The sequence below is a fragment of the Podarcis vaucheri genome (assembly GCF_965113315.1).
Source record: "Podarcis vaucheri genome assembly, chromosome: 4".
Lineage (NCBI taxonomy): Eukaryota > Metazoa > Chordata > Lepidosauria > Squamata > Lacertidae > Podarcis > Podarcis vaucheri.
Window position 1 is genome coordinate 34008873 of NC_138762.1, and position 19688 is coordinate 34028560.

At 41.0% G+C, this 19688-nt stretch overlaps 1 protein-coding gene across 2 annotated transcripts in view; it reads left to right on the forward strand.

Moving 5' to 3' along the window:
- The first annotated feature begins 1459 nt into the window (after window positions 1-1459).
- The window catches only part of ZBTB20 (zinc finger and BTB domain containing 20), a 511117-nt gene continuing 492888 nt past the window's right edge, over window positions 1460-19688 (forward strand). For both annotated transcript variants that reach the window (XM_082221566.1, XM_082221567.1), the window contains exon 1: window positions 1460-1526. The gene's annotated coding sequence lies outside the window, so the exon portion shown is untranslated. The remainder of the gene's footprint in view (window positions 1527-19688) is intronic.

Sequence of the window (19688 nt, forward strand, 5' to 3'; positions counted from 1 at the left end):
ATTCTCATATTCCCTTCCAACACTACAAATCTATGAAATAATCGAACACAGTTGCATCTTACTGCTTTAATTGCATTTACAATGCATGTTTGCATGCACACGGAATATTCAAACTGTTTATATGCCAGTTACCTATATGGCACCTAACAATGTCTACTCAGAAGTAAAGCCTACTGAATTTAACTCTTGCCCTAGTCCAAATCAGTGGGTGGGTAAGACTGTAGCTTTAATTGCAATAACCTGTGGATAAAAACAATATAAGAAATGAAAGAAGCAATTAAAAATCAATACTGTATGAATATTTAATATCGTCTGTCTTCAGTAACAAATCTAGACACACTGCAAGGCCACCTGAATGAATCCAAAAACCACGGTTTGGAAACCCCTGTTATAAAGTATTGTTTCTGATTTTACGCTATGGCTTGTGGTTTATCATCTCTTGTAAATTACTTAAGAGACCTGTTTTCAGTCAGCGACTAACAATTCATTATTAACAGTAATAGTAATGATGGTGATATGAGAATGGTTTATATAGGTTTATCGTCTTAACTCAGCAAGACAGAAAAGCTGCCTGCTTTGGAAAGTGTGACAGCCCTTAAGGTACCAGAAACCCAGACAAGAAGGAAAACCAACTCAGATAAACTGTTTTTCCATCCTCCATTCGCTTCTGCGGGGTCTTCCTTTTTTTCGCTCGTGCGTAAATGCATTCCCCATAATTTGAGAATGGAACAGTCCACTGCTCCCGCTCCCTAGAACACCCTTCTTTATCTGTGAATGGTACAATCCAGTTCCTTGCCAAATCCAGACAGTGATTAACGCCCGTCGCCGCCACCCGCTGGTGCCGGGAGTTGCGAAATTTGATTGGCTGGCAGATTGCTAACTGTACTCCAGTGCCATTGGTCTATGCCTCTCTCGACTCCTCCCCTGCTGGATCTGCTATTGGTCATCGGACCTCAGCAAGCGCTTTCCCTTCTCCCACCCCTCCGAGGTCATTTAAGTTTATGAAAGAAATAAATAAATAAAGTGAGAAATAGAAATGCGTAGAAAAGGGGAGGGGTGTGTGTGGAGGCCTCGCAACCTAACCTGCTAGGCGGCGTGAAGAGACGCGTTTTTAGCCAATCATTGGTCGCCCTGGCAGTCAGCCCGGACAAATAAAACACAAGTTATTAACCAGGTCAGCCTTAACCATACGTATACTCTCCAATGATAAGCATCGGTGGCGCTTGATCGACAGGCGTCAAAACCAATACACCGGGGACAAAGCGGATTTGTTTTTCCTCAGGACCGGAGCTCCTCCAATGGGGAGGGCAGCAAATTAAAGGCGGATGGAAAGAGGCGGACTGCATGGCTGTTTGTAGACGCGAGGCTCCTCTGGGAGTGGCACGGCTGTCAACTAATGGGGGATATGAGCGGGGATGGCGGGGCGGGACTAAGAGCCAATGAGAGACTCGCCTGAGGGGAGGGTGGTGGCCGTCCCTACATTAAAGTGTTGAATTGGCGTGGGAGGCTGACAGAAGATGAGAGAGGTACCCGCGCTTCCGGGGTCAGTGGGGGGTGAGGAGGTGTGGCTAGCTGCGGCTCCGCCCTCTCGAGGGGTTGCGAGAGGGGAGATGCTGTTGGCGGGAGGGGGGAGTTTAAGTGGGGGGGGGGGAGGAAAGGGAGGCAAAAGTTCTCTCTCTTGAGGAGAAAAAAAGAGGGCGCTCACAAAAAAATAAATTAAAAAATTAAAAGTTTGGCGGCGCCCGAAGGACGGCGCAGCCCTTTGACGGTCTACTCGGAAGTAAGCCCCACTGTGCTCAATGGGCTTACTCGCGGGTAAGAGTGCCCGCCGTCCCTCCGAGTGTCTCCATTCGGAAGGGAGTAGAGCCCGGGGCTTGTAAACTCTCAAATAGAAGTGCCTGCGAGAAGCCGCACTTAGGTGGGAAGCAAGGCCGGCGAAACCGAGGAGACGTCTCCTAGGATTACGCCTTGAATGAAGGCTGCAACCCGGTGCGCACTTTCTTCCCGCTCCTCGGAGTAAAGCTCTCAGGGCGACTTACTTCCGAGTAAACTCGCACACACAAAAAATAACCTCCCTCCAGTGAGATTTTACTGTGGCGTAAGCTTTCTTTCTGCGGCGCGAAGTATTATTTTCATTTGATATAAATAATAAGTCGCGCTGAAAGACACATGCGCGGGTACGGAGAAAATTAAATTGTGAAATGCAGGGATAAAAGCGAGCTCGGACCCCAGCGAACTTTTGCCAGAATTCCCACCATCTATTATTATTATTATTATTATTATTATTATTATTATTATTAGTGTGTTGCTGTTACTCAGTCTCCTCCGATCTAGCAGTTACTGCTGCCGCGTTTGTATTGAAGCAGATGCCCGAGGACTTCTAAGCTTTTTCTTTCTGCAAATCTCCCTGGTGTTTCTGAGGCGTGATTTTAGGACGCTCAAATCTTTTCAGAGCGAAGTGCTTAAGATTATTCTCCTCTAAGCATATGGTCTGGTTAGGTTAACAAAAACACGCACACAAAAAGAACTGCTAAATTAATTTCCTAATTCCTCACAACAACAACAATGATAGGAGGGATTTAAGTTGAAAATGCGAAAAGGGCTCTTGTTTCCATTTGAATCAGGATTTTTAATATTCTAAATGATACCAAATTTTCAACTGAAGGCACGTAGCTGGTGCTTGGGGGTAGGGGAAGATGGGGTAAAGAAGCAGGAGTCCCTAGGTGTTAGTGGCAGGCACGGGAAGAGTTAAGGCTAGAGTGTGGTAAGTCCACCTTCTGCCACCTATTTAGCCACTCCAGGTCGAGTAGCCCTTTCTGCTAATCTCCCATTGGTCACCTGGGCTGTCGATTTAGCTCTGGAATCTATCCAGGAGCTGGAAATCTGTTTGCATTTGAAGGGCTGGGTAGGAGGCTATACAGTGGGCAATGCCTGCTGTGGCTCTTTTTCTCTCTCCCTGGTTTTGGCTGTCTATAGGCTCAACCCTTCTTTCTGGTCCCTTAAACCAAGTCCTGCTCTTTCCCTCGTTTCTACCCACCCATGTTTACAGAATGAGATTTTCCCAAACTCAAAAAAACTTCAATTCAGTGCTGAATTTGAGTGAGAAAGGAATGCAAGAAGAGAAAAGAGAGTGAGGAGTTACAGGGGAAAGGAAAATGCTGAGCCGAGCCACATGGGTGGTGGTGTTGCAGAACTTGTAAGGAGGGGTCAAAGCTGGGCAACTTCACATTGTCTAAGGGTGCTTACTGAAAGGGGGGGAAAGGACCAATATTTTCCATGTTGAGCCCTGAATGGGCAGTAATCTGAACGTAATTATTGAGAAAGGGATTCAACCTGAGATTCTATGCACACTTGATGGGAAATTTCTGAGAGGTTGCTGCTAGGCTCTTACAGGGGGGGGGGGGAGTGCCACAAGACTCTCTTGACTGTTTTAGTTGAAAGTAAATTCCATTGAAGTCAGTGAGACTTGCTTCTGAGCAAACATGTATATAGGATTGGGCTATAAATGGCCTTGCTGTGCAAACTGCAAAGACACCTTAAGCTAAATTTGGAAACAGGAAGGAAACATATTTTCAGGACAATAATTAAGTTGGAAAGTTATCCACTGTTATCAAGATCACAAATACAAATTTCAAATGATTTGCCAACAGGAAAAATCCTAGAAATTTGATATTCTGCTGGAGAATAATTTGAAGTATTTTATACAACTCTGCTTTATAAACAGATAAGTACTTAATTCATATTGCAGCCCAGTCCTAGCCATGTCTACTCAGAAATAAAGTCTATTTAATGTTTAATCCAATAGGTCTTACTGCTAGCAAGTGGGGCTAAGATTGCAGCTGTCATCAACTTTTTTTCATAAAGAGTGAAACATGTTGGGTGTCTCCTCTTTTATCTAAGAAAGCTTATGAGATTATTTTCCCATTTTATTTCTAATGTGTCATTCTTTCTGGATTAATTCATTTTGAATTATTTTGTGATAACTGATTTGGATTCATGGCTTCAGTAAATGATCTTTAGAAAGGTAAAACAAGTCCCTCTTTTGTACCACTCCATCTGTCGCCCCATGACTGTGATTGCTACTGTGTCATTAATTTGTAATTAATACCGGAGCTTACCTTTCAGAAGTAAATCTTTTTCTTGCACAAACTCATATCTTTTTAAGAATTGGAACTTTTGACTTTGCTATATATTGCATTCTTAAAAATGTGGATGTGTGAAACAGCAGAATTTAGGAAGTCTGATAGGTAATTCCATTGGAGCCTTTAAGGAAGACTTAGTTGCCCTATAATTTGTGGTTTAGCTTGTTTATTTAGTCTGAAGCTGCCTACACATACAATTCATTTACCTTTGCTATCAGAAAGTGGGAGATGGGGATCCTATTAATTAAATTACAAAAAAAACCAACCCAAAAAACACACCTCGAGCTGGCCTTGGGAATGTGCTGACCCATCTCAAAGGCTAAAGAAATACATTTTGTATCTGTTATAAAACAGTGATTACTAGATCTTGTAATGAGTCCCTTGAATGCCAATAGTGGTATCATAAATATACATTTGCCTGTTCCGACACCTGTAAATTCTTGGTAATTGTGACCTGCCCAAATGGTGAAAGAAATCAATATTAGTGACCTGTACAATGGCTTTAAGGACACCTTAGAATCTTCCTTCATGGCCAAAGAAAGGACAGTCCCAATTTATCTCAAGGGGCATTTGCGCTTTAAATATCACAGTGTAAAACTTCACTATATGCACAAATATGTCTATTCCTATAATTATTTTCTCCTTTGCCAGCTATTAAGTTTAAATTCTATATAAACAGACATCAGTATTCCCTTCATGAAACATCTTTATTTAATTCGCATTGGAAGTCTCCCCGTCCAAGTGAATGCATTGAGTATATCCCCAAGTGGTTAATGCGCTTCAAAGCCACCCATATGAGATCTGAAATCTGGTCCAGTGACCTAAGATATGCCTGAAAATGGGCCATATTTTAAAGATGGAGCAAGGAGTGCCTCTTAAGAGAAGTTGACATTCCAGCACAAAGCAAGCCAAACCACAAATGATATGGAAAATTGGGTGTGGGAGTTCTACTGCATTTTTTTCATACTTGAATCAGCCTTGGTAGAGATGGCACCTCTGCTAGGAGCCATGAACAATAATCTGTGCTGCAGAATGCAAACTTTAGTGTAATATACAAGTAATGACTGATAGTTTTTTCCCCTCCTAAAAAGTAAGGGGAAATATGTGTGCATCTTATGGAGCGAATGCAGGCTGCACAGCTATCCCAGAAGCCAGAACAGCAAGAGGGATTGCTGCTTTCACTGTGCAGCGATCCCTCTTGCTGTTCTGGCTTCTGAGATTCAGAATATTTTTTTTCTTGTTTTCCTCCTCCCAAAACTAGGTGCATCTTGTGGTCTGGTGCGTCTTATAGAGCGAAAAATATGGTATATTCTCTGAGAAGACTGAGAATTATGAAGCGATTATGCTCGTACAATACTACAAGAAGCATGAAACACTAAAAATAGTGTCTAAACCCAGTATCCCAATGAAGCTTCTCCAGTCTTTCCCTTTAGACAAAGGTTGCCTCCCCAGCCCGCCCACCCGCGCCTTGTGATCTTTGGAGGTAGGAAATGAACAACCAGAGCCTGACTAACCAAGTGAGTGTTGCCCTTGGCCTAAACAGTTGTATGTGTAAACAATATTTTACTGGTTTGTTTGGAAAAACAAATTGACAGTGTTCTTAAACACAATTTCACCATGAATGTTTAGATAGCTTTGTGGGGAAAAAGTGTAAATGTACTTATATATACTTTGTAGAAATGCACTTCTAAAATCACAAATGCTTGCTTCACATTCATATATATATATATATATATATATATATATATATATATATATATGCTTTCGTAGATTTTCACGGGTATAGGAATGCAGGTTTTGGTGTCTTCGGGTGTCTTCCCGTGTAAGAGTCGGGGTGTCTGGGCGACGTTTTGACGAGGTCTCACTCGTCATCTTCAGGCTGGTGCTTTCGGCTTCTTGTTACTGGAACAGAGCAGGATTTGGTGTTTGAGTTCCTATAAATACTGTAGAGGGGGTGTGGTGTATAGCCTCCAACGTTCTGGTCAGAGAGGAAGTTCCTAGATTAGTATGCCTTTTCTTCTTTTGTTCCTTAATGCTTGAGGGATATCTTGAGTGATTTCATGAGTGATATTCTGAATACCACTTAGGTGGGTCATTAAGTGTGGATTAGTTGCTAAAGCTTTTGGGTCTTGACCTCTTGAGCTTGTGAAGAGTTTTTCTGAGAAGATGGCTGTGTTGCATTTAGTTGTGCTCTGGCTTGGCTTCGTGTATAGGGGCGAGCTGTGATTTTGTGCCCTGTGCCAGCCAGATCTGTGTAGGGATTGCAGGGGGGTGCAGCATCCGGAGGTGCCACTATAGTTTGGCTACTGGATGGAGTCTGTAATTTGTATGTGGAGAGGGTCTGGGTTTGGGTCTGGTGTGGTTGATTGGTGACGGCGTTCTGTGTGCCTCTGGTTCTGGTGTTGGTTTTTGTGGGGAGGGCTAATTTCCAGATGTCTGGCAGGAGGGCCATGCCATTGTATTCTTCTGTGTCTTGGTTTTTGGGGGGTGTTTCTTTTTGGATTAGTTTCGTAACCCTGTTTTGCTGGTATCCATTGGCGATTAACACATTTGAGAGATTCTGTAACTCAGTTGTCAAGTGGTCTTTGTCAGCCAGGCGTTTGGTTCTGGAGATGAGAGTTTTGGCTACGGAGTTTATTTGTGCAGGGTGGTGGTGTGATTGTGCATGTAAGTAGCGGTTGGTGTGTGTTTTTTTCCGGTAGATAGTGTGTCCTAGGGAGCCATCAGGTTTTTTGTAGATTAGGACGTCAAGAAACGTCAAGACAAAAAGAAACACCCCCCAAAAACCAAGACACAGAAGAATACAATGGCATGGCCCTCCTTCCTTATATCAAGGGCACTACAGACAAAATTAGCAAAATCCTCCATAAACACAATATCAAAACAGCCTTCTGCACCAACCAAAAAATAGCCAATATCCTCAGAAACCCAAAAGACAAAATCCAGCTGGAAAACCAAGGGGTCTATGAAATACCCTGCAAAGTCTGCCCAGCCACGTACATTGGACAAACAAACAGACGAATAAATGCACGTATCGCAGAACACAAGAATGCCGTCAAAAAAGAAGAAAAAACTTCCTCTCTTTTCCAACACATGAAAGAAACAGGACACGAAATTAATTTTGCAGATTCCAAATTGCTCTTTAACATGGAACATCAACACAAGAGAATAATCATGGAAGCCATCGAGATAGAGAAACACCCTCACAACATGAACAAATGTGACGACACGTCCCGCCTGCCAGACATCTGGAAATTAGCCCTCCCCACAAAAACCGACACCAGAACCAGAGGCACACAGAACGCCGTCACTAATCAACCACACCAGACCCAAACCCAGACCCTCTCCACATACAAATTACAGACTCCATCCAGTAGCCAAACTATAGTGGCACCTCCGGATGCTGCACCCCCCTGCAATCCCTACACAGATCTGGCTGGCACAGGGCACAAAATCACAGCTCGCCCCTATACACGAAGCCAAGCCAGAGCACAACTAAATGCAACACAGCCATCTTCTCAGAAAAACTCTTCACAAGCTCAAGAGGTCAAGACCCGAAAGCTTTAGCAACTAATCCACACTTAATGACCCACCTAAGTGGTATTCAGAATATCACTCATGAAATCACTCAAGATATCCCTCAAGCATTAAGGAACAAAAGAAGAAAAGGCATACTAATCTAGGAACTTCCTCTCTGACCAGAACGTTGGAGGCTATACACCACACCCCCTCTACAGTATTTATAGGAACTCAAACACCAAATCCTGCTCTGTTCCAGTAACAAGAAGCCGAAAGCACCAGCCTGAAGATGACGAGTGAGACCTCGTCGAAACGTCGCCCAGACACCCCGACTCTTACACGGGAAGACACCCGAAGACACCAAAACCTGCATATATATATATATATATATGCTTTCGTAGATTTTCACGGGTACAGGAATGCAGGTTTTGGTGTCTTCGGGTGTCTTCCCGTGTAAGAGTCGGGGTGTCTGTGCGACGTTTCGACGAGGTCTCACTCGTCATCTTCAGGCTGGTGCTTTCGGCTTCTTGTTACTGGTGTATAGCTATACACCACACCCCTCAACAGTATTTATAGGAACTCAAACACCAGATTCTGCTCTGTTCCAGTAACAAGAAGCCGAAAGCACCAGCCTGAAGATGACGAGTGAGACCTCGTCGAAACGTCGCACAGACACCCCGACTCTTACACGGGAAGACACCCGAAGACACCAAAACCTGCATATATATATATATATGTAAAAGAATTATTCATGTGGTGCACGAACTGTAGTGGCCATTCCTGCGTTCCCTGGACCCCCGCCTTTGGGTGCACACTAACATATTCACTGTTCTTAAAACTTTAACCTCTACCCAGAAATATTTTCTTCTGTTGCATTCTAAGTGTTCAGTTGTTCAACAAAAAGAAAGCAGGCAGTCTTTCAGAAGTAAATACATAGCTGCAGAAACTGTTTGTTGTCTCATAGCCATTTCCATTCCTGTGACTTTGCAAAAGGTGCTTGGAGGGATTGTTTGTCCCCCCCCCCCAATATATACTAATGGTTACAATACTTTACATCCTCCTGATGCTGCTGAACTACAGCTCTCACCACTGGCCATGCTGGCTGGGGCTGATGGGAGTTAAAGTCCAACAACAGCTGTTGGCTGCCCCCTAATTTAAGGTGCTGATACTTAGATTCTGCATCTAGGCATGAGAGACCCAAAGCACACAAAAACCACCACCTTGCAAGTATTCATGCTGTACTACAGACAGAAACAATACCTCAAGGATCAAGCTAGGCCTTCATCCTTGATATTCAGTAAAAATATATCCATTTCACACATAGTGAAAAACCAAGAATGAGACATAAATTGCTTTTGTCTATAGCTACAAAAAGAGCACATATTGACAGAAACAGATATGAGATATGTGTTCCTGCAGTTTCCCATCAACATAAAGAATAGTTTGAGAAGCTAGCTTGTTATGCCTTCATGCAGAACATCTTTGTACTAAATATGCTACCTCATTCTTAGCACACATATGTACATTTCTCCCTTTCTTGAAAGTAGTTCCATCATTCAGAATGTACAACTTGGGAGTGACGCAACAGATTGTTGCAGTGTGTCCTCAACCCCCCAACAGAAGCACACCTGTTCAGGCCATCTGCCAACAGGTTCAGGATAGGAGCTGGCTGCTAGTCCTAACCTAAACCTTTCTTGCTATACAACTTGGTGGGGAAAACGAGGCTGGGGCAAAGATAAGAGTTTTTAAATCTTGTGGTGTGCATCCCCTAACCCTAATAATTGCCTCCAGGATACTCGCACCTGTTAAGCTCTTAAGCATGCCAATTTATTTTCATTCTCTCAGCTGACAAAGATCCCATGGCTCAACTGCCCTTTATCATGAAATTCATTAATAGACTTGCATAAGTCGTATTAAAATGTGTTAAATTGTTTGTAATTCTTATATGCCACCCTTCCTTCCAAAAAAGGAGCCCCAGAGCGGCTACCAATATAAAATAGCACCAGAGCAGATTTTGGGGGCATAGAGAAAGAGGAAGGGGAAGACCTGCTGCTTGTGCAGCACATGGCTAAACACACAAGATGCTTACCGTATTTTTCGCTCTATAAGACGCACCCAACCATAAGACGCACCTAGTTTTTAGAGGAGGAAAACAAGAAGAAAAAATATTCTGAATCAAATGTTGTTGAAGAGGCTTTGCGCAGCTATTGCTGAAGCCAGAACAGCAAGAGGGATTGCTGCGCAGTAATCTCTTTCTGTTCTGGCTTCAGCGATAGCTGCACAGCCTGCATTCGCTCCATAAGACGCACACACATTCCCCCTTACTTTTTAGGAGGGAAAAAGTGTGTCTTATATAGCAAAAATTGCGGTATTAGAGAGTGTGCTAGTACTATCATTCTGGAGATCTCACAATGTTCTAAATGATAGTGGATTAAGTGATCTTGTGGATTGTTTAAATATTTTGTAGTTTGGTAATCATATACTCTTCAATCAATTAATCCATTATATTTAAATAAATTGGCATTTCATGAAACAATGAACATAAATGCCTTTTTGATAACATATAATGTAATGTTTGTTTTAAGAAAAAGCTTATTCCTCATTTTTAGAAGATGCGTTTGTGAAGGGGACTCAGCAGAATAAAACCATTCCTTAAAAAAGCAGACAACTGTGTGCTTTAACTTTGCACCTCGACAATAAAAAATTGCCTCTGCTTATTTTAAATGCCTGTTACAAAATTTAAAGATACTTATTTAAAAACAACCAACAGACAAATTTTATACATGTTTACTCAGAAGTAATTCTCATAGAGCTCCGTGGGGCTTACTCCTAGGAAAATGTGTTTTGGATTGCAGCCTAAACCCTGCGCACTTTGGGCACAATCTATCAGAAAACTGTACTGTGACATCCTCTTTGATTTGAATGGCACCATGCAAGTGTTCCAGTTGGCATGGAACAACCCCTATTCAGATCACTGGGGTTGCAAAGGAGAAGCTTGTGCTCAATTGTGCAGTTAGTTACAGTCTCTTCTTCAGCTTGGAAGTATCCTTCATTTTATATATAAGGAAAACTTGATACTTTCAATGAAATACGTGTGTTTATTTAGAAATAGTCCCATAAAGCTCAGTGGCGTTTACTCCTAGGAAATTGGATATGAGATTGCAACCTTAGTCTTTAAGTCTACAATCCTATACCAAAGTTTCCTTGGACAAAGTCCCATTGACTACAATAGGACCTACATATGAATAAACATGTATGGGATTGTGCTGTAAATGATTTGTGATTTAAATCCAGAGCATGCTGACTTTCATGTTTACTTCATCTAAACATACAGAAGTGCTTGTGGTGGAGACAAATCCTGTAAAATTAAGCCATTCTCTTTTGTAATACTTTGAAACAATGTAATGTAAGCATTTTTAGGCATAATAGGAATTGTGAGAGCTGGTAAAATGGACCAGGTCTGAAAGATACCCCAGAAGCTAAATTTCCAGATCAAAGGAACAGCTATGGGAAGAGGAAAAACCTTTTATTTCAGAAATGTGATTATTTACAGTAGAATCTTCACATTTCAATAGTCTTTGAATTTCTGAAGTGTATTTTTATATACAAATCATATCTTAAAATTAAGAGGATAAGGCTCTGCATTTCAGCAGCGATTTATGTCTCTTGGTCTGAATTGGCTTTGCAAACATTAATAAATTAAGGTGAAAAAGCTCATTGTGGTAGAAAATATCCTATCTTAATAGATGAGAAAACTTAAACATGAGAAGGTTAATGGCATTATTGTCTATGGATCTTCAATTCCTTTTGAAATTTAGGGATAGATTCTAAGGGGGGAAATGACATCAATTTACTGACAGATGAATAGTACTCTACAACTGAAGTTGGCAAGCATATTTAAATGGGATATGGTGATATGAAATCCCTGAGCATTTTTAAGTGTGCTCCTCACAATACCTTGCAACTTAAAAAGCACACCTTGACTCATATTCACATTGAATTAAGTCATCTGGAATTTTATTGTGGGAAATGAAAAAGGTTTCAATATTCAATGATCAATAGTAACATTGGAAATGAAGCAAATTGGTATTAGTATTTCATGTCAAAATGAATGGCATATCCATGTGGGAGCAGGCAATGTATTAAACACTTCTGGGCCAGCCATTTCATGGTTCAGATTCCAAGGTTGCAATCTTCATAATGGCAAAGATGTTGACATGTAGCTGAGATTCTGGTAATTATTAGTAGCAGGGATGCTTCTGAATTCCTCGTTGGTCATGAATTTAACAGTTCTCATTTACCTTCTCCTGCTTGTGGATTAGCACCAACACACATACATGCTCTCTACCATTCTTGTAGGTTGGATTTTCAGAACCACTAAAATCCATTGTGCATGGATTGTTTGCTCTTGAAACACTTTCCATTTATTCTGTTCACATATTTGTTTTTAATTTGGCTAAACCATGCTCCAAGCTTATGTAGACAGCTGGCACCGCCTATGGGCGCAGGGCACATGCGCTGCCCCAGGCACCCGATCGGCTTGCTCCGACGCTGTTGTGACTTGCTAGTATTCATCTACTATACACCCTATTCACTTGTAATTTGTTTTAGCTGATCGTAATATTGTATTTTACAATTGTTGTAACCAGACCTTTGACCATATGGTGAAGAGTGGGTAAGAAATCCAGTAAGAAGTAGAATAGTATAGGCTCTGGATTTCTTTCTTTTTATCTACTCTGCTTGATGAACTCTAGGAAGACAGAAAGGGCTTTATGCAGGTGATTAGATAGCAAACACACACAAAAAAACCCCCAATGTGCAAGGTTATTTGTGTGCAAAAAAAGTGGAGTAAGAGTACATGGCCCATGTTCTGAAATGCCTCAATGAAATTGTACATGTAAAATCAGAAAACAGAATGTGGTACAAAATATGGGACAGAAGGAACCCATGGAAGAATTACAAATGGGGATGGGGAGTCAGTTTGACTATTGCCAATAATGTGAAAACGTACAATAGTTAGGTTAAACTGTACAGTAGGCAAGTGAATCTAAAGCTCCAAGGTGTCATTCCTCTCTTGGGATCATTAAACACATTCACTCCTCCTGTTACAACAAAAAAAAATCATACAAAGGGTTGCTTAGGCATATTAGATGTCCTTAGACACTTTAATAAAGCCCCAAATATGTGGGATGCTATGATTGTGACTTTTTATTAAAAAAGGAGGGGTGAGAATCGTGTTCTTTTCAATTTGAGGCTGATGGTGCTACAAAAAAATACGTTGCAATTATCATATATAGGTGACACTGACTATAGTGTGAGAAGGAGAGGCCTGCAAAAACGCTTTTGTTAAACCATTTTTCAGCACACAAAAGCACTTGATTGGCACTTCACTGATTTAATAGCCCATTTGTAATGCAGAAAGAACATCACTGAAGACTTTAGCATTATCCCAAATCTAATAATTGAATTTGTAGGTGCAAAAACCCAAGATTTCTAACACACAGGAAATCTTTTGGAGAGCATGAAACAGAGAAGTTGTAATTTTAATGTGTTGTATTTTATCCTTGTGGTTCTTAATGTAACAGACTAGGGAATTAGGAAATTTTGGTTTTGTTACTGCATGTTCTTCTGATGCCTGCAGCAAATTTGTGCTGCAATCCTGAATTCATTTACCAAGGAGTAAATTCCATTGAACACACATTGGTTTGCTTTTTTTAAAAAAAGAAACAATAAACCACTGGGTCCAATAATAAGCTGAAAACTTCACTGTCAGTTTATGAAATTGTAATTGAAATGTGAAAATAAGTCCCTTTTAGGCGAGATGGGATTCCAAGCCAGTTTGTTTCAACGGAATTAAATGGAAATTATTATTTTTTTCTCTGTCAAATGTTCTTATGCCCACCGGTAATTTTGCATAGCAGGATTTCCCCCTCTTTTAAAATCGCAATAATCCTGTGACGTAGGAAAGGGACAAAAAAATACAACTACCAATATCATAATATCTTTATGCAGACCTATGGTGCAGCCGTACTGTGTACAGTTTTGACTCACGCAAGAGCATGGCGCCAAAAGACCCATTTCTTTCATGAGCAGCAGCACTACTGCAAGCGCAAGCGCTGGCTACAAACACCAAGCTCAGCAGCAGAGGCGCTGGAGGGGGAAAACAGGACATTCCAGGATTGAATCAGAAGTTGAGATGGCTTCAATTTAAGATTTACTGCTTGTACTGCGTTAAAAGAAAACGTCATGAAAATGTTTTACAGATGGTATATTACACCAGTAAAATTAGCAAAAATGTATAAAACCTGTAATAAATGCTGGAAGTGTAAAGAAAAAGAAGGAACGTTTTATCATATGTGGTGGGAGTGTAAGAAAGTGAAGGGCTTCTAGGAGATGATATATAATGAGATGAAAAAAATGTTGAAGTATACTTTTGTTAAGAAACCAGAAGCCCTACTTTTAGGCATTACAGGAAAGGAAATAAGAAGGAAGGATTATAAGCTTTTTCAATACGCAGTTACAGCAGCAAGAATTCTACCGGCTCAGAAGTGGAAACAAGAGGAAATACCGATGAAAGAGGAATGGAGGATGAAATTAACAGACTATGCAGAACTGGACAAGTTAACAGGGAAAGTTAGATATCTTCGAGACCAAAAGTTCATCGAGGACTGGGGGAAATTTGTGGAATATCTGAAAAGTACATATGAAGTACAAACAACGCTGGTGGGGTTTGAAGAAGCACTGTAAAAACTGAGGTATATTGTTAAATGAAAATGGATGATTGGAGGGGGGACTAATGGCAATAGAGAGCAGAAGAAATGCGTAAGCAAGAGTTAAATATGGATGATTGTCAGAGAAGTTGAAGGAAGTCCAAAAGTATGGAATTTGTGAAAATTTGGATTAAAACTGTATATTTATGTTTTTTAAAAAAAGAAGTTGAGATGGCTTCTGTAATTCTGGGGTGTCCTGGGAAAATCAAGATGGCTGAGAGGTATGGGCAGTATGTCTATGAACAACAGAAATGGAGAGCTATTGCCTACCTTTGGACTTGTCAGAGACCGCTTTGGAAAATAGAATGCTGGACTAGTAGGGCTTTTTTTTAGTTTGCATTCTCTCAGCCTAAATTCTCATATTAAGTTTTGGGGCAGAGTCAGAATTTAAATCCGTGTCTCCCTCCATGGACCAGCTCTATAGCTATTACATTATCAACTTCCCTGGGTGAGAGAAGGGAAGCAGGCAGACAGACAAAGACACGTCTACTTGGTTGCTCCCGAATCAGCAGGAAGTAGCTGCTTCCACTTCTCCCTCTATACTTGCAAGAGCAAACCATTATCTGTGTGGACCCTCAGAATAGGGCTTAATAGAAATAATAATAAAAATAGGCCTACTTATCATACATGCTGGAAGTGCAACAGAAGTGAGAAACTTCTGTCTCGCACATGTACACTAGTTTGTTTGGGGAGAAATTTTCTTTAGAAGCACATCGCTTGTTGAGATATCAGGTTTTAATTGGGCCACTAAAATAAGAACCTTGGTTGAACAAGTGTTTCCTTAAGTACTAATAGTCTGTTGCCAGGGTACTCTATAAATACAGATTTTACTAAGGCATATAGGTCATAATAGTTTGTAATAGTTTATGTGGTGCTAATTGCATCATTATCTATTAATACTATTAAACGTCAATATCTACGCTTAACAGGATCAGCTTAGTTTCTCAAAATGAAGCAGACTATTTTTGTTTTGGCTGCAATAATGTAGGTGTGTCATTTTAGATGGGCCGCAAATGAGATTTTTAAATGTTTAGTTATTTATTTTTGTGTTCTTGTATACCATTTTTCGTACAAAACAAATGAAAACAAAAAACAAGTGACTTCAAACCGGTTCACATAAAAGCAAATAAATAGGAATCACAAACACAGACACAAAGAATACAATTAAAAACCAACAAAATCATGATGATCTTTATAAAACACAGAAGGACTAGCAATTGGAAAGTAGGGGTTGGGGAAGAGTCAAATTAAACTGGGAAAGATTGGCAGCACAAACAAGTTTTTGCCATGTGCTTGAAGCCTATCAGTGTCATGAACATCCTCACCTCCACAGGAAGGAAGTTTCGCCAAGTTTTTAAATCAAAATCTATTCTTTTTGTGTTGTGTGATTCCTGCAGTACTCTATTCAGAGTCTTGATGCTACTGATGCTAGTTTATACTTATTTTTATAGTTTGTGTTTTTCACGTGCTTTTGAATTGGGTTCTCCCTCCCCCACTCCCTGCTCATTGGCGAATATGCAAGGTGTTGCTGTCATTTTTTAAACTCCCATAAAAACAAATACTGTATACAGTCATACCTCGGGTTACGATTGCTGCAGGTTTAGTGTTTTCAGGTTGTGGACCGCGCCAAACCCGGAATGGGTTACTTCTGGGTTTCGGTGCTCGCGCATGAGCAAAAGCACAAAATGACATCACACGCATGCGCAGAAGTGCCAAATCGTGTCACACGCGTGCGCAGACAGGGTGCTTCAGGCTACGAACGCTGCGGGTATGACTGTACTGTAACTAACTCTAACTGTACTATCTTCAAAGTGCACAAATCACATTAACCCAAACTATAAATAAAAAAAAACCATGAGCTTGCTGGCACTCAGTTTCTGGCTCCTTTTTAAACATTTAAAATATGTTTGATTTCTTTCTTGTAGCTCCTGCTACTTGTGCCCACCTCTTGTGACAGTATTTTAGACTGGCTTCCCACAAGAGCTTACAAATCAAGCAGGTTAATGTCTTCATTAAAACTGAATTGCAGTTTACTTTGGGAAAAAAACATATTTAATATTTCAAGATATTGAACACTAAACTACTATTAAGCTTTAACTAATGCATTTACTTTGCTGACACTTACTCTCCGATGGGACATGTAGCTCAAGTTAATGTCACTAGAAGTGATGTTTAGGGCTTCGGGAGACTGTTTCAAACCCACTCTTAGATGATTTTACTTTCAATCCCACTCTCTGCACTTGAGAAAAAGTTTTAAATAAGTGATCCCACTTCTTCACCAGCCCTAGTTTAGAAACACAGTCAGTGCTGTCCCTTGTATTGCCTACACATAATGGTTCAAAGAAGTATAGGGGGCATATAAAACAATATGGGGAGGCAGGGTAGTTAGTTTTTGGATTTTGAGGAAATAATAATTAGTGGCAATTGACAGGGTAAAAAAAGGATGTTACATTGCACCAAGAATAATTAAATCTGTATGTTTGCAAGACTGACATTTGTCCTAGTCAAGAAGCTTGAACGGCATTCTGTGGGAAAAGCATCCTCCCTATTAGCCTGCCCAAGTTCCATGCAAGTCTTCTGGGTGTTTTAAGTACAGTGGTACCTTGGTTTCCCCAGAGTGGCTGGGGAAACTCAGCCAGATGGACGGGGTATAAATAATAAATTATTAATAATTATTATTATTATTATTACAACCATAATCCGTTCCAGAGGTCTGTTTGTAAACCAAAACAGGTTGTAACCCAAGGTGCGCTTTTGCCAGTGGGGCCTCCCCCCAAAAAATTGTTCGTAATCCAAAAAAAGGAAAGAAAAAAGAGTTGTAATCTAAAAAAAGGTAGCAAACTGGGACACACACTTGCGGGTTTGATGCGTTTGTAATCCAAAACGTATGCAAACCAAACCAAGGTACCCCTGTATCTTCTGTTTCAACAGATAGATTTTAAAGGAATTTCAGGGTTGCACTTTTTTCTTTATTTCTTCATATGTTGTCAGGCTTGGAACGGTAAGTGAGACCTTGTACAGTGCCTAGAGGCCGCCCTGTCAAGTACAGTCATACCTCATGTTACGTCCGCTTCATATGCCATTCTTTCAGGTTACGTCCCACAGCGACCTGGAAGTACCGGAAAGGGTTACTTCCAGGTTTCGCCGCTCACGCATGTGCAGAAGTGCAAATTGACGTCATGCACATGTGCAGAAGCAGTGAATCGCAACCCGCGCATGCACAGATGCACCTCTGCGGGTTGCGTTCTTTTCATGTTGTGAACGGGCCTCCGGAACGGATCCCGTTCGCAACCAGAGGTACCACTGTATAGCTAAGGCAGAGGGCATTGCCTTCCCCGGCCTGCATAACAGCTGTTTATTTTTGTGGTTCCAGATTGCACCCCAGTTAAGGAAAATTAGGGTACGCTGGCTTTTACTGAATACTGGTAGCCAGCCTGAGTATCCTTCAATGAGCTTCTCTTTAATGATGTGCAGTATATCTGAGCATTCTTTGATCCAAACACCTGGATTTTCCTAAGTTTTCCTGCTTTGTTTGAGGAATCATGTCTGCTTTATGGTATTCTGTGGGGAGGTTTTTATATATCAGGGATGGGGAGCCTGTGCTTAGTCCAGCGATATGTGGAGGGCCACAGCTTCCCCTTTCCCTAATCACACCACTTGTGGTTTCAGGAATGGAGCACAAATAAATATTGACACAAATGCTGACTGTATTAACCAACCAGTGGGTTTTTTCCAACACAGTGCTAAGTTGGGGTCAGTCCAAGAATTACCGGTAGTGCAGTGGGACACCCCCCCCCGCCCCACTGCACTTCCTAAATCTGTTCTAGGAGTTTCCCCAACCATCTGAAGCAAATTTGGGAAGGATGCATGGCATATGTAGGGAGAGGAGGGGAAGAGTCTCATTGCGCTAGCAATAATCCTTAAACTGATGGGGCAAGTTAGAATACCACCCAATGTAACATTATTTGTTTTATAAGTAAGCATTTATCTTAGATCTTGAAAACGGAAATAAAAAAACTTCTGCCTTACTTTTTAATAACCTTGTTAACAGCTTTAAAGTTAGATGGAACTAATGCCATTCTGCCTTTAAAAGTGCAATGATTTCTCTGCTTTATTTTTAACCATGTTGTGTTTGTTTCTAGGAGGCAAATAGAAATTAAGGCCAACCTGAAATTCCTAGCTGCAAGTCTCCAAACATTACAGCTAGCTTGTATTTTTCTTCTTTGAAGAGTCATGCAGACATAAACTACTAGCCAAATCTTCTGAGCCTCCTTTTTTTTTTTTTAGTCCGAGAACCTGATGCTCAAACAAGTTTATCCAAGGGCTCTTGCTTTATTAGAACTAGGATTGGATTTCAGGGACCCGTCCTAAAAGTTGCTCCTTTTAAAATATTTTACAAGCATCTCTGTATATGTCATGTTCAGAACTATGCAAGTAAAGAGTAATATAGCTGCACGGATTAAACAAATTGCCTTACATTTGCACTTACTAAGCCTTTTCTTCATTAAAAATTATTTTTCACTTTAAAACAATGTGTGTATTCAAGGATTGGGATAATTGTTACCTACAAGCACAGCTGTCAGCAACAGAAATGGATGTTTCCTTTGCAGAACAGCAGTTTGCTCATATTGGTCTCTTCAAGCATTTAGCTTGAAAATAGATTGATCAGTAAGAGAGTCCTCTTAGCCATGATCAATGATCAAGACCATGGGTAGGCAAACTAAGGCCCAGGGGCTGGATCCGGCCCAATTGCCTTCTAAATCTGGCCCGCGGACAGTCTGGGAATTAGCGTGTTTTTACATGAGTAGAATGTGTCCTTTTATTTAAAATGCATCTCTGGGTTATTTGTGGGGCATAGGAATTCGTTCTCACCCCCCCCCCCAAATATAGTCCAGCCCCCCACAAGGTCTGAGGGACAGTGGACCGGCTCCCTGCTGAAAAAGTTTGCTGATCCCTGATCAAGACTCTAGCTTTCTAGCGTCCATTAGTTCTCAAGGTTCTTTCAATTTTTCTTTTGACTGATCTCTCACTCTGGAGATAGCATGTAACACACAAATATATAAAAGGATGTCACATAGAGGAGGGAGAAAGGTTGTTTTCTGCTGCTCCAGAGAAGCGGACACGGAGCAATGGATCCAAACTACAAGAAAGAAGATTCCACCTAAACATTAGGAAGAACTTCCTGACAGTAAGAGCTGTTCGACAGTGGAATTTGCTGCCAAGGAGTGTAGTGGAGTCTCCTACTTTGGAGGTCTTT